Source organism: Euprymna scolopes, chromosome 46 (assembly GCF_053919585.1).
Source record: "Euprymna scolopes isolate OS-2025 chromosome 46, ASM5391958v1, whole genome shotgun sequence".
Lineage (NCBI taxonomy): Eukaryota > Metazoa > Mollusca > Cephalopoda > Sepiida > Sepiolidae > Euprymna > Euprymna scolopes.
In genome coordinates this window covers 40,920,185-40,933,216 of record NC_136527.1, presented here as the reverse complement: position 1 = coordinate 40,933,216, position 13,032 = coordinate 40,920,185, and the positions used below count along the sequence as shown (strand labels likewise).

At 31.6% G+C, this 13,032-nt stretch overlaps 1 long non-coding RNA gene across 1 annotated transcript; it reads right to left on the bottom strand.

Annotated features, from left to right (window-relative positions):
* Positions 1-762: 762 nt before the first annotated feature.
* Positions 763-9,872, bottom strand: LOC145270804 (uncharacterized). The gene is made up of 3 exons (XR_013865571.1): positions 9,691-9,872; positions 6,220-6,307; positions 763-1,370 (listed from the first exon to the last, which is right to left on the bottom strand). It is a non-coding gene; the product is annotated as an uncharacterized LOC145270804 (long non-coding RNA).
* Positions 9,873-13,032: the final 3,160 nt, after the last annotated feature.

Genomic DNA, 13,032 nt, shown 5'->3' with positions numbered 1-13,032 from the left:
ATCTGTATGTGTTTTCATATGCCTCACCAAATGTCAATCGGATGCAAAAGAAGAACCACATAATTAACAAGAATGTGGTTTCTCTCCTGTATGTGTTTTCATATGGCTCAACAAATGTGACCTCCATGCAAAAGAAGAACCACATAATTAACAAGAATATGGTTTCTCGCCAGTATGTATTTTCATATGACTCAACAAACTTGACTTCCATGCAAAAGAAGAACCACATACTTCACAAGAATGTGGTTTCTCTCCCGTATGTGTTTTCATATGACTCAATAAATGTGACCTCTGTGCAAAAGAAGAACCACATACCTCACAAGAATGTGGTTTCTCTCCCGTATGTGTTTTCATATGACTCAATAAATGTGACCTCTGTGCAAAAGAAGAACCACATACTTCACAAGAATGTGGTTTCTCTCCCGTATGTGTTTTCATATGATTCAATAAATGTGACCTCCGTGCAAAAGAAGAACCACATACTTTACAAGAATGTGGTTTCTCCCCCCATATGTGTTTTCATATGACGCAACAAACTTGACTTCCATGCAAAAGAAGAACCACATACTTCACAAGAATGTGGTTTCTCTCCCGTATGTGTTTTCATATGACTCAATAAATGTGACCTCTGTGCAAAAGAAGAACCACATACCTCACAAGAATGTGGTTTCTCTCCCGTATGTGTTTTCATATGACTCAATAAATGTGACCTCTGTGCAAAAGAAGAACCACATACCTCACAAGAATGTGGTTTCTCTCCTGTATGTGTTTTCATATGACTCAATAAATGTGACCTCTGTGCAAAAGAAGAACCACATACCTCACAAGAATGTGGTTTCTCTCCCGTATGTGTTTTCATATGACTCAACAACGTTGACTTCAGTGCAAAAGAAGAACCACATACTTCACAAGAATGTGGTTTCTCTCCCGTATGTGTTAGCATATGACGCAATAAACTTGACTTGCGTGCAAAAGAGGAACCACATAATTCACAAGAATGTGGTTTCTCTCCCGTATGTGTTTTCATATGACTCAATAAATGTGACCTCTTTGCAAAAGAAGAACCACATACTTCACAGGAATGTGGTTTCTCTCCCGCATGTGTTAGCATATGATGCAATAAACTGGACTTCCATGCAAAAGAAGAACCACATACTTCACAAGAATGTTGTTTGCATCTCATGTTTTCTTGCATCTGATTCCACAAAAAGTAGGAATGTAATGAAGTGTGTGATGATAGGCACGCTAATAAATTTCAACTTTGGAAAATTCATATGAAGAAATTCATAATTATTTTAAACGATTTTTAAATCAACAATGCAGAAAGGTGCTTCTTATCCATTAATGAATTTTTTTCATTGTTGCAAATTCTGAAAGTATAAAATAAATTTGAAAAAGTACATTTCATGTTGTAAAATTCAATTTATTATGTTGTTAGTTATCAAAAAATATCCAAACATATATTAATTAATTAAATTAAAAAATAAAATGAGTGTATTTTTAATTCAACACAGGTTTGTTTACAAAATTAATGTGTTTTTATTTTTCAAACTGAAAGTAATAACGTTTTTTTTATTTTAGAGATGAGGATTGAGTCTTCATATTATTTGATTCTTCAGAATACTGTTCTCCACTAGGGTGTTATTTTCACAACGTTTCTATGTTACCTCCGATCTTATTTGGGTGTATTTTGTCGAACTTGAGAATCTTTCTCTTGAACTCAAAAAATCTTTACATAATTCTGAATGGAACATTTTAATTAGTACATGGGATTAGCACACTCTAGTATTGGTAGCGATGACTGGGTAAAAATTCCCAAGTAATTTTTAATTCTATTTTCAATCTCACTGAGGATAAAAACTTCTTGCGTTCAGTAGTATGTAATCTACAACTAAATTTTACCTAGTGCTCTAATCATAGCAACATATATTAGCATTACAGGTCCTAGCAGACAATCCTAGTATGAATTTGAAGAACGATTTTGTTTCTAGATGTTATCAGTATTCATTACTTCATATCATATAAATATATATATATATATATACATATATATAGACAGTTTTTATTACATATTACTATATGTATATCTATTATTATTAATAGTTCCTTTATCGTATTAAATAATATATAATCTAGCTTACTCTTCATTGTTATTCTCTATTTATAATTTTTACTTTATCCCATAATGGTAGATGATTTCACTTTTCCATCCATATATATTCTGCCATAACTAATTTTTCAATCTCTCCACATATTACAGCTTTTCAATGATTTTATAACCTTACTGTTAGTGAATGACATGACTCACATTTGTATAATTTTCCACATTTACATGGAATCTATTAGTCATGAGTTTTTCATAAGTGGCTTTCCATGAACAACATGTTTCTGTAGAATTGAATCACTCTTGAATACTATATAATGTCTAGCTCTCTGTTGTATTGTTTTCTTAAACTTTCCACCTTTTTTTGATATTTTTATCAGTAGCAATACACGTGAACGATAAAATGCTTTGGATAATCACACATTCCAAGAGGATTCTGATAAAATAGTCATATTTTACAAACCAAAGCATTTTAAGTCGTCAATATACCACTGTTTTCATTTTTCAAACGAATTTATAAATAATAATGTGCAGTATATATTTTAAGAGTTTTAAACAAATAAATGTATAAATAATAATGCACCTTATATATTTTAAGAGTGTTAAACAAATAAATTTATAAATAATAACGTACATTATATATTTTAAGAGTTTTAAACAAATAAATTGATAAATGTGCATTGTATATTTTAACAGTTTTAAACAAATAAATTTATAAATAATTATGTACATAGTATATTTTAAGAATTTTAAGCAAATAAATTGATAAAAAATGTTAACATCATAAAATGGCGTTTTCAGTAAGATTTTGTAACAACCCCCCCCGATTTCTAAATGCTCGTACTGCGCTGGTATGAAGAATATTTTCGTGAGATTTAGAATCTAGCCAAGAAAAGATTGCACTTTTAATAGTTTCGCCTGTCTGAAGTAGATTTGAGCACTCGTTTTTCCGTTGTGTAAAAAAGATTTCAACATGAGTATGGAACTTTTTTGTTTTAATTTTATTTGAACTATCATAAAACAATCTTTTTACTGTTTTAATCTGTTAAAATAATAATTGTATATGGTTTTCTGTTGTTGTAAATAGCAATGAAAAAACATGATATCCGTAAAAAATCGTTTTGATTTTGAGTGTAGACTGTAGCATTAGGAATAGCATAATAACCAGAAGCAGTGATAGTACAGCCACTGTAAAAGGACGTTTTTTGTTGTTGATTTTTATTCCAGATCGATTTTTTTAAATCAAAAATTTGATTATAAAAACTTTTCTTACATGTTTAGTTAGAGCTATTTTCTTATCAAGCATATAAATATTTAAAAACTTTGACTAGTGGTCAAAATTTTAAATATTGTGTTTTTGTTTTGAACAACTGAAAATGTGACTGAATTATGTTTTAGGTTAACATATATGAGCGGTATCAGCTCTCTATTTTTTAAATTTTCGTCTTTTTTCCAATGTTTGCAGCGAATTATTATTGAATAGAAACTAATGTGCCCAATTAAAAAAAATGCAAAATCAATATTTAAATATTTGTAGGAGGTGCTCAGTTAAAAAATAAAAACGGTAGAAAAAGACATGAAATGTAATTTTTAAAAAATCAAATTTATTCAAAATGTGTGAACAATTTTCAGGTTTAATAAAAACTTGTTTTTTTAATATATTAATGCCAGCTTTAACAAATAGTTATTATTTTTTAAATATATAAATAGGTGGCGTTTTATGTTAGAGTGACGTCACTTGTTTTAAATGACATTTATTTTTGTTTGTTTGTTGTAATTCTTGTATAGTTTCATAATGGGTGGCAAATGCCCTCGTAACAAAAACTCGATTAATCTTCATCTAACCCTAGGTACGAGTGGCAAGCCTACTTCTAAAACCTTCAGCCCTTACAATAACGTTAAGTCCAAGTGGTAGAGCTCCCCACTAAACCAAATTTTTCGGTAAGTTACATATACTTATAGAAAAGTGCAAATGATTTTTTCCCATAAAAATTATATTGGTCAACTGTCCTAAGACGCTAGAATGGTCTTAAATGCTAAATCATTTTACATTAAATTCATGTGAAACCAACCCCCACTCAAAATTCTATTTTTTTTTTGTTTCTATCAAATATCCAAGATGTTAACACATAATTTCCCTTAGCTCTAATTGTAGAAGGGCTTGCTCGATTAAGAGTAGGGATAGAATGTTAGTTTTTCCGTCATGACTGATTTGTTGCAGAGAATCTGAACACACGTGTGATAAAAGCCATGGGTTGCTTAAGAAAAAAGGAGATGAGGATGTACTTCGATTTAGGTGTTAGTAATAATTAGCAGTGTTTTTAAAGCACTTACAGGAACCTGGACTATGTGATAAAAAAAGTTTAAGAACAGCTAATGGTTCCCAATTAATTGTAGAAGGGCTTGCTCGATTAAGAGTAGGGATAGAAAGTCAGTCTTTCTACCATAATTTCTTTGTTGCAGAGAATCTCAACACAAATGCGATAAAAGCCGCAAGTGTTATATATTGGGCAATATGGCCATGACGTCTATTTTGTTAGCACCAACTATATTCTTACTATCAGAGATTTTTGAATATCTCGATAGATAGATAGTTCGTTTGACATTTATGCATATATGTAAGTCGTCTAGTGAATGGAATGCCCGCTGTTCATTTATCTATGAATAACGAAACGCTTTGTTATTAAACAACTTGATTTATTTAATAACAAACATATACACGTAATACGGTGGTGGAGGAGATAGTGTGGTGGAGAGGGTGTGGTTGTGACCGTGACAGGCAGTTGAGCATCATCTGTCATTTCCTCTGCTGTCACTCTCTGACTGACTTTTGACTTGTTTATCATTGCTTTTTTATGAATTTTCCCGTTAACCAATTTACGTAATCAACCCACATTCTGAATTGATGTTTGCGGCCGAATTACGTCATCTTATTCCCAGGTTTCATTTTTGTCGGTCAGGGTTTAAGTTCATCCGAACTTTGCTCCATTCAACGTCTGACCCATAGACCGACTTTTTTTGATGGCCCAGATTTCCAGTTCATTCGCACCTCCCCTATCTTTTACACTCCTCCAATACCCCCAAAAAGACATTATATATATATATATATATATATATATATATTTTTTTTTTAATTCTAGATTTCATGCATATTTCTCTTTTTTATATTTATTGTTCTTTTTTCCTAGCATTCTTTATATTACTCCTTACTTTCCTGTAGAGCGATTTCATGATTTTCATCCCCATAGTATACTCTACGGGGTCTTAGAATATTGTCCAACAGCAGAACAACATCTCTATTGTAGAGTAAATAATAGGGTGAAAATTTTGTCGTTTCGTTTACATGGAACCTGACAGCCGCTAACATCTGATTCATGTATATATCCCATGACTGTTCATTGTCCCCTATTTTCTTCGCAAGGACGTCATGCATTGTTCTATGGAACCTTTCAAGTTTGCAGGTGATAGAACGATGTGAGGGCCTTTTTCATTATTTTATTTATGTTCTCAGGCCCATAATCCGTTAAAAGCTGCAGTGGTGCCCGAATCTGGGAAAAATCTCGTCAATCAATAGATGCACCACTGTTTCTGCTTTCTTATTCGGAACCGCAAAAGCCTCCGGCCAACCACTGTACATATCTATAAAAGTCACTATGTATTGGTTGCCTGATAGAGTTTTTGGGTAAGGCCCGGAAACATCTAACGCTAGTTTAGCGAAAGGAAAAGGAGGCAAATCGCACTCCTGCATTTGAGGTTGCTGTTTCCTCAAATTTCTGGTTTGGCACGGAATACATTTACCTATGTATTCGTTTATTTGTTTAAATAAACCAGGCCAGGATGTATGTCAATTTAGGTGAAATGATGCAGGCAGATGTAATTGAGCGATCGAATAGTCCATGGAGTTTTCTGATTGTGTAAGTAGAAAAGAAGGATGGTAGTAAAATAGATGTAAAGGCTTTAAATAAAGTCATGAAGAAGTTTGCCTGAGTGTTACTGGCCATTGATGACATATTAGCCTTACTTGGGTCGGCAAAATACTTTGTAAACTTAGATCTGAAGTCAGGTTATTCTCAGGTTAAATTAAATAAGAAGGATAAAGAGGAAACTTAATTTACCTGCAACTGGGGTTTATTTCACTTTAACATTATACCATTTGGTCTCGCAAACGCCCCCAGGATCTTTCAGCAATTAATGTCCATAGTTCTACAGGGACAGAACGGTTATGCATTACCATATTTGGATGATATTTTGATATTCTAAGATACGATGGAAAGTCACTTGGATCACATAGATACGGTACTACTAGTCATTTTACATAAGCAAACCTCTGGTTGAAAGTGATGTAGTGTGAGATTTTAGGAGAAGTACAGTATCTGGGGTTCAAAGTAAGTGAACAGAGTATATAGCCAGACCTGAAAAAAGTCAAAATCTATAAAATCTCAACTCCAACTACTGTGAGACAAGTCAGATCTTTCATTGGTATGACGTCATATAATTGTTGATTTATAAAAACATAATTTCTGCCTCAAATGATCTATGATATGATCTTTGTTAAAAACAAATTAACTTTTTTTATCTCATAATCTTAGTGATATGCAAGAGAGATGGTAGGTGAAATCGTTTTGTTTGAGCAAAAATAGTTTTCATTGGATAAGAAAGTTGAGGGCTTATCGGTGTCATATGTTATGTTTTTATCAAATTAGGGAACAAAAGGCAGATAATGAAATTTTTAGATTAAAGATGCGGATGCCGAACAAAAAGTTCAGAGTGATGGGCGAGATAGTGTATTACTTGTCCCAACCTGACAATGAACTATTGATAAGGTAACATGTACCGTTGCATCCTAAAAAAAGAGTGTTAGTACAGTACCATGACAATAATAGTTATGGAAAAGACTTTTCATGCTATTAAGCAAAAATATTTCTGGTTGTGTTTATTTAAGGAGGTTAATCAATATGTAGGAAATATATCAAATGTGCAAAACAAGAGATCTGAAGAAGCAACAACCTAGAATGCAGAAGTGCGATCAGCCCCTTTTCTTTTCATAAGACTGGTGTTGGCTATTTTGGGCCCTACCAAAGACACTTTTGGGTAACTAGAAAATAGTGACTTTCATCGATATGCATGGTGGTTGGCTGGAGGCTTTAGCGGTTCCTAATAAGAAGGCAGAAACGGTAGTGCATCTGTTGTTGGACGAAATTCTCCCCAGATTCGGAGGACTACCCCAGCTGTTAAAAGATAATGTCCGGAAAATATAAACAAAGTCATGAAGAAGGTGTTGAAGGACCTCATCTTACATCATGTGATGACGTCATTTTATTATCAAACAAAGAAAGAAGTGGAAAAATTTCATAGGATGATGCATGACAGTTAAGCAAAAAACATCAGGAACAATGAACAGTCATGGGATTTATACATAAACCAAATGTTGGCAGCTGTCAGATTTCATGTGAGTGAAACAACAAAATTCTCACCATATTACTTGTTCTACAACAGAGACGTGATCTTGTCATTAGATAACATATTAATGCCTTGTAGAGTAAACTATGGTGATGAGCAACACGAGATCGCTCTAAAAGAGATGCATCGATCTTTTACTTTGATAAGGAATAACATTCAGGAAGTTAGGAAAAAACTGATAGAGAAAGTATAAGAAAATAAAGTCATTAGATTTTAAGATTGGAAATCTGTTTTTTATAAGAACCAGCAGAAGGCGCATGTGAAACATCTGTGGGCAACGTTGATTGAGGAAAGTCCAATGAGTTGCATAGTGATTGAGCCACAGAACAAACTGATATCTCAATATGGAGGAGTCAACATCTACAGGAAAAGCCGTTAATGGATCGTAGAGTCATGCCATATAGCATTACATCAAAAATTGCAAATAATTTGGACACAAATTATCTGCTGTATCATCGTTTGTGGATGGAGAAGTCAACATCAATGGGAAAGGCTATTGATGGAACGGAGAGTCATGACACATAGCATTACATCAAAAATTGCAAATAACTTGGACACAAATTATCTGCTGTATCATCGTTTGTGGATGTCCAAGACAGTAAAATATAATATTAAGGAGTCTACATCAACGGGAAAGGTTGATGGATTGGAGAGTCCTGACACATAACATGGCATAAAAACTTGCCAATAATTGGAACACAAGTTATCTCCTATTTGCACCTATTGTGGATGTCAAAGACAATAATCGGATCCATTTAGAAAGGCCTAGAGTTGGTTCAGAGTTTGGAAGTGGGGAAGAGGAACCAGTGAGAGGGAATTCGTTAGCTTGGGTAAGATCTGTATTCTGTTTTTAAAAAAATATTCCTTTCTCGGGATTCGTTTTATACGTGACACTTTGGAAGATGATTTCGGTTAACCATTTTCACAGAGTATGTGAAACGTTAGGAATGAGTTATGAAAGAAAAGATTATGAGAAAAACAAAAGAAATCAATTTTTCCTTGTTTATAAACTCAAGCATGGAAGTCATCAAGTGTCATCTACCGATGTTAATTTTAAATTATCAGATGGTATTCACCATGCATCGGGCGTTCCTCGTATTAAGACATTTAATAAAAGAAAAACGAAACTTATTCTTAGAAATAAAAAATTGAGTTAACAAGATAATAACGAGTTTTCCGAATATTAAGCAATGTAATTCCTTATGTTATGAATGGTGGCTACCACTGATAACATAAAAGAATTACTTAGTATTCATAAAACTATTTGTTTGCAGTAATTTTAAATGCGATATTAGTTTTCAGCATACCCTAAAACCTCTAGAATTCGTCACGGTAAAGATGACTATTAAGGTGGAAAGTAAGTTACAATTTACCAAAACGGCATTCAGAGAGCCCCTCCCTCCAAATATCACCATGTGGCCAGAAAGTGGGTGCTCATTTTACATTAAATTTATATAGAAACGTGAACCTCAATTTTCGAAAAAAAATACTTTCCTCATATCATGAAAACTAATTTCTTGCACCACTTTTGAAATATTTATTCATTTTCAGCATCCTTGAAAACCTATAAAAGTCGTTATTGTAAAGAATATTTGTAATTTTGAAAAATTTTAGAAATTGACCTTTTTTATGTTTAAGTCGTTAGTGAAAACAAAATCTGATTTTTTTTTACTTGCCAAACATTTAAAAACCTAAAATTCATAAAATTATTATTTTATTATTTTTATTTATTTTATTTTATTTTTTTTGGTAAACGATAAAGAAGTTTTTTTTATGTTTAAGTCAATATTGAAAACAAAAACAATCGACAGCGAAAAATTTTCAACAATAAATCAACATTTTCATTAGGATTATTCGCTTTTTTTTCTGATTTCATGTTTCAATAAAGACACAGGGAAATTAAAAAACAAAATCAAGAAAAATGTTATCAATTCTGTGCGTGAAAACACATACAGAATTGGCCACCACTGATAACATAAAGAATTACGTATTATTGACCTTTTTTATGTTTAAGTCAGTATTGAAAACAAAATCTGATAGATTAGTGACCATTCGATAATAATCCGATGAAAAAAAGATGAAAATAAAAAAAAATACACATACGTGCGCCATGTAATAATACTTACGTTTTTGTTTTATAATCTGCTTTCGATTAACTTTATCTGCTTTTATAAAGTAAACGATTTTTCAAATGTGATTTACTTTACAAGCTCAACTTAACATTCAAGATGACGAACGGAAGAACAAGTTCGCAGAAAAAAAAAATTGAAGAGGAAAAATAAAACAAATTATTTCGAAATAGAGCAGATCTATTTGGTGAATATCACGGATAAAATTAATATTATTTTAATATTTAAGAAAGAACAGATTACAAGTTTATTTATTTTTTAAATTAATTCTCTAAATCGTTTTAAAGCCGCCTTTTCGTATTTTTATTTATTTTTGTTAAATAGATTTCCGATTATTTCTTGCTTGTGTTTAAAAGATTAATCTAAAGTTAATCTATATGAGAAAAAATTAATTAAAGAGATTAAATGTAAAAAAAAAATTAAAGGTGAAAAAAAGTTATAATGAAAACTGTTATCACGTTGGAAGAAACTGACAAATTCATCTAAATTAAGAAGTTAAATAAATTCCTTGTAAACCCCAAAAATCCCTTGAAAAATAAATACTAGTTTTATGTGACTATTTCAAAGATAAAAGTTCGTCTCAAAGTTGTATCAAGAAGCAGAACATGAGGTAATAACAAAAACATGAAACGAAACTTCTTCCGTTTTTTTTTTATATTGTTGTTGTTGTTGTTTTTGTTTTTTTAATACTGCAATAATTAATTTTAATTGTTTCCTCTGTATGTTCACTTTTCACCGCAACAAAAAATAAAGTAGATAATTATTTTGTAATAAAAAAAATAATAAAAATAGGTGCATTTAAAATAACAATTCACCGTTTTGGGGATTTTGGTAAGAGAAGCCAACAAACAATAAAATTGACAAAGCAAGATAAGTTACTCTTCTACCTACCTGGATAAGTTATGTATTTTAATGTTTTTTTTATTCGGTTCGATAAGTTACTCTTCTACCTACCTAGATGAGTTATGTATTTTAATGCCTTTATTCGGTTCGATAAGTTACTCTTCTACCTACCTGGATAAGTTATGTATTTTAATTAGGCACCGCCAAAAATGGCCGAAAAATCAAGTTGTTGTGTTTTTTAAAACGAAATTACATTGATTAAAATCCATTATTTCTGAGTAACTTTTTTTTTTCCAGAAATCTAAAACCCTGAATTTTATCATATAGAAAACAGAATATGTAAAACTTTTTCTACTATTTTAATTAAATTTTAACTGTTAAATTTTCCCAAAAAGTTAGCAATTGACATTTTTTGTCTTGCACAAAAAAACGGGTAATATACAGACACCGTGACAGCGAATTAACCCTAACCCTAACCCTAACCCTAACCCTAACCCTAACGCTGTCACGGTTTTTGGGTTAGGGTTAATTCGCTGTCACGGTGTTTGTATAATAATACCAAAAAACGTACATAAATATTAAAAAAAAAAGAAAAAAAAGGTTTTTGAAATAATTAATTTATGTATTTGTTGTCTAAGATTTAGGGTATTTTCTATGAGAATATGCAAAAATATTATAATATAAGTATCTGGATTTCAAATAATTCCACTTATTCATATAGGTAACCAGTTATTTCGCGTCGATCTAGACAATGTTTACGTTTGTATTTGATAAAAAGCAAACTATGGAAGACCAAACAGGCAAAAAAAAAACAAACTTATTTTTCAGTGACGAAAATTTCAATGTATTATTAACGCTGAGGCTGGCCAGTACCAGATGGGTGACCATTTATATGAGTTTGGTTTTTAATGTATATGTGTGTGTGGGGGGCAGACTCCCTAAAATGTGGGGGGGGGAGCAATTTAAAGCAGAATAATCAAAAAATTATTTCAGTGCATTTGGTCCACCATAGTCGAAAGCCGGCAAACGTTTTCAAATGGGATCGAAAAAATGATGCTATTTTTAACACAAAGGGCACAATATTTATCGATTTTTTTTTGTATCGATTCTTCAAAGCATGTCCTGTTTAATAATGGTCATGCATTATTTGGCTCGCTAAAAAATAAATTGTTTATTTATTTATCAAAGATTTTTAAATGGCTTTTTTCATATAAATATTAAAAAAATCTTTTTTTGTTTTGCTTATAATTATTTTACTTAACATATTCACCGAATTTCACACTTCAAAACTCAAAAGCGGGATAATTAAACACAAAGTTCTGATATTCAGACGTCAAAATAAGGTATGCAAACAATTTTTTTTTAAATCTATAATCCTGTCCCTTACAACAACACAATCTATGTAATGTTCAGTTTCAGATGATTATTTTAAGCCTATTTGTTCCCACTTCAAAACAAGGTGCGTTGTGAGCAAAAAAAAAAAAATATATATATATAATAACGTTTATGAAAAATAAGTACACTATACTGTTATAAAGTTCATTCTTCTCTTAATAATCGCTGAAAATTTCGTATTGATCGGATAATTACCTGATTTTTGGTAGATTTTTAAAATTTTTGTTTGGATTTTTAGAAATGCTACGGGGAGCTAACTCAATTTAAAGTGCTGATCCTCCCCCCCCCCATCTTTAACACTAGATTTTCTTCCTAAAAATCAAACCGTTTGCTCGGTATCATAACAAATTGTTTTTGTTTTGTTTTTTTTTCGCTGTAAAAAAAAAAAAAAATACTTGATGAAATTAAGTGAAATTTTGTTTTTTTCGGAGAACTTCATTCCATAACGTTCATTTAAACTTTTTTCAATATTTTCATTTTTTTAATGAATTGATTAAACTGTACAAGTACCCGAACATCTATTATACTTTTAATAAATGAGGAGACAACTCAGTTCGAACTATCGAGGCCTTATAATGGATAAAATCAAATTTTCACGCTACTGAAAAGATACTTTTCCGCATGTTTCATGAAATGTAACACGGCGGCCATAAGCGATTTTTGTACCGAATAAAAGTGCCACAGTTTCAAAATCACTGCCTCCATTTTATCTTCTTTCTTTCTTCGTCCCCGCTCCTTCCCTTACCGACTAAACATGAGTAAAACCTTTGACTAAACACGAGTAAAATGTTCGACTAAACAGAAGTAAAACCTTTGACTAAACACGAGTAAAATGTTCGACTAAACAGAAGTAAAACCTTTGACTAAACACGAGTAAAATGTTCGACTAAACAGAAGTAAAACCTTTGACTAAACACGAGTAAAATGTTCGACTAAACATGAGTAAAACCTTTGACTAAACACGAGTAAAATGTTCGACTAAACAGAAGTAAAACCTTTGACTAAACACGAGTAAAATGTTCGACTAAACAGAAGTAAAACCTTTGACTAAACATGAGTAAAATGTTCGACTAAACATGAGTAAAACCTTTGACTAAACAC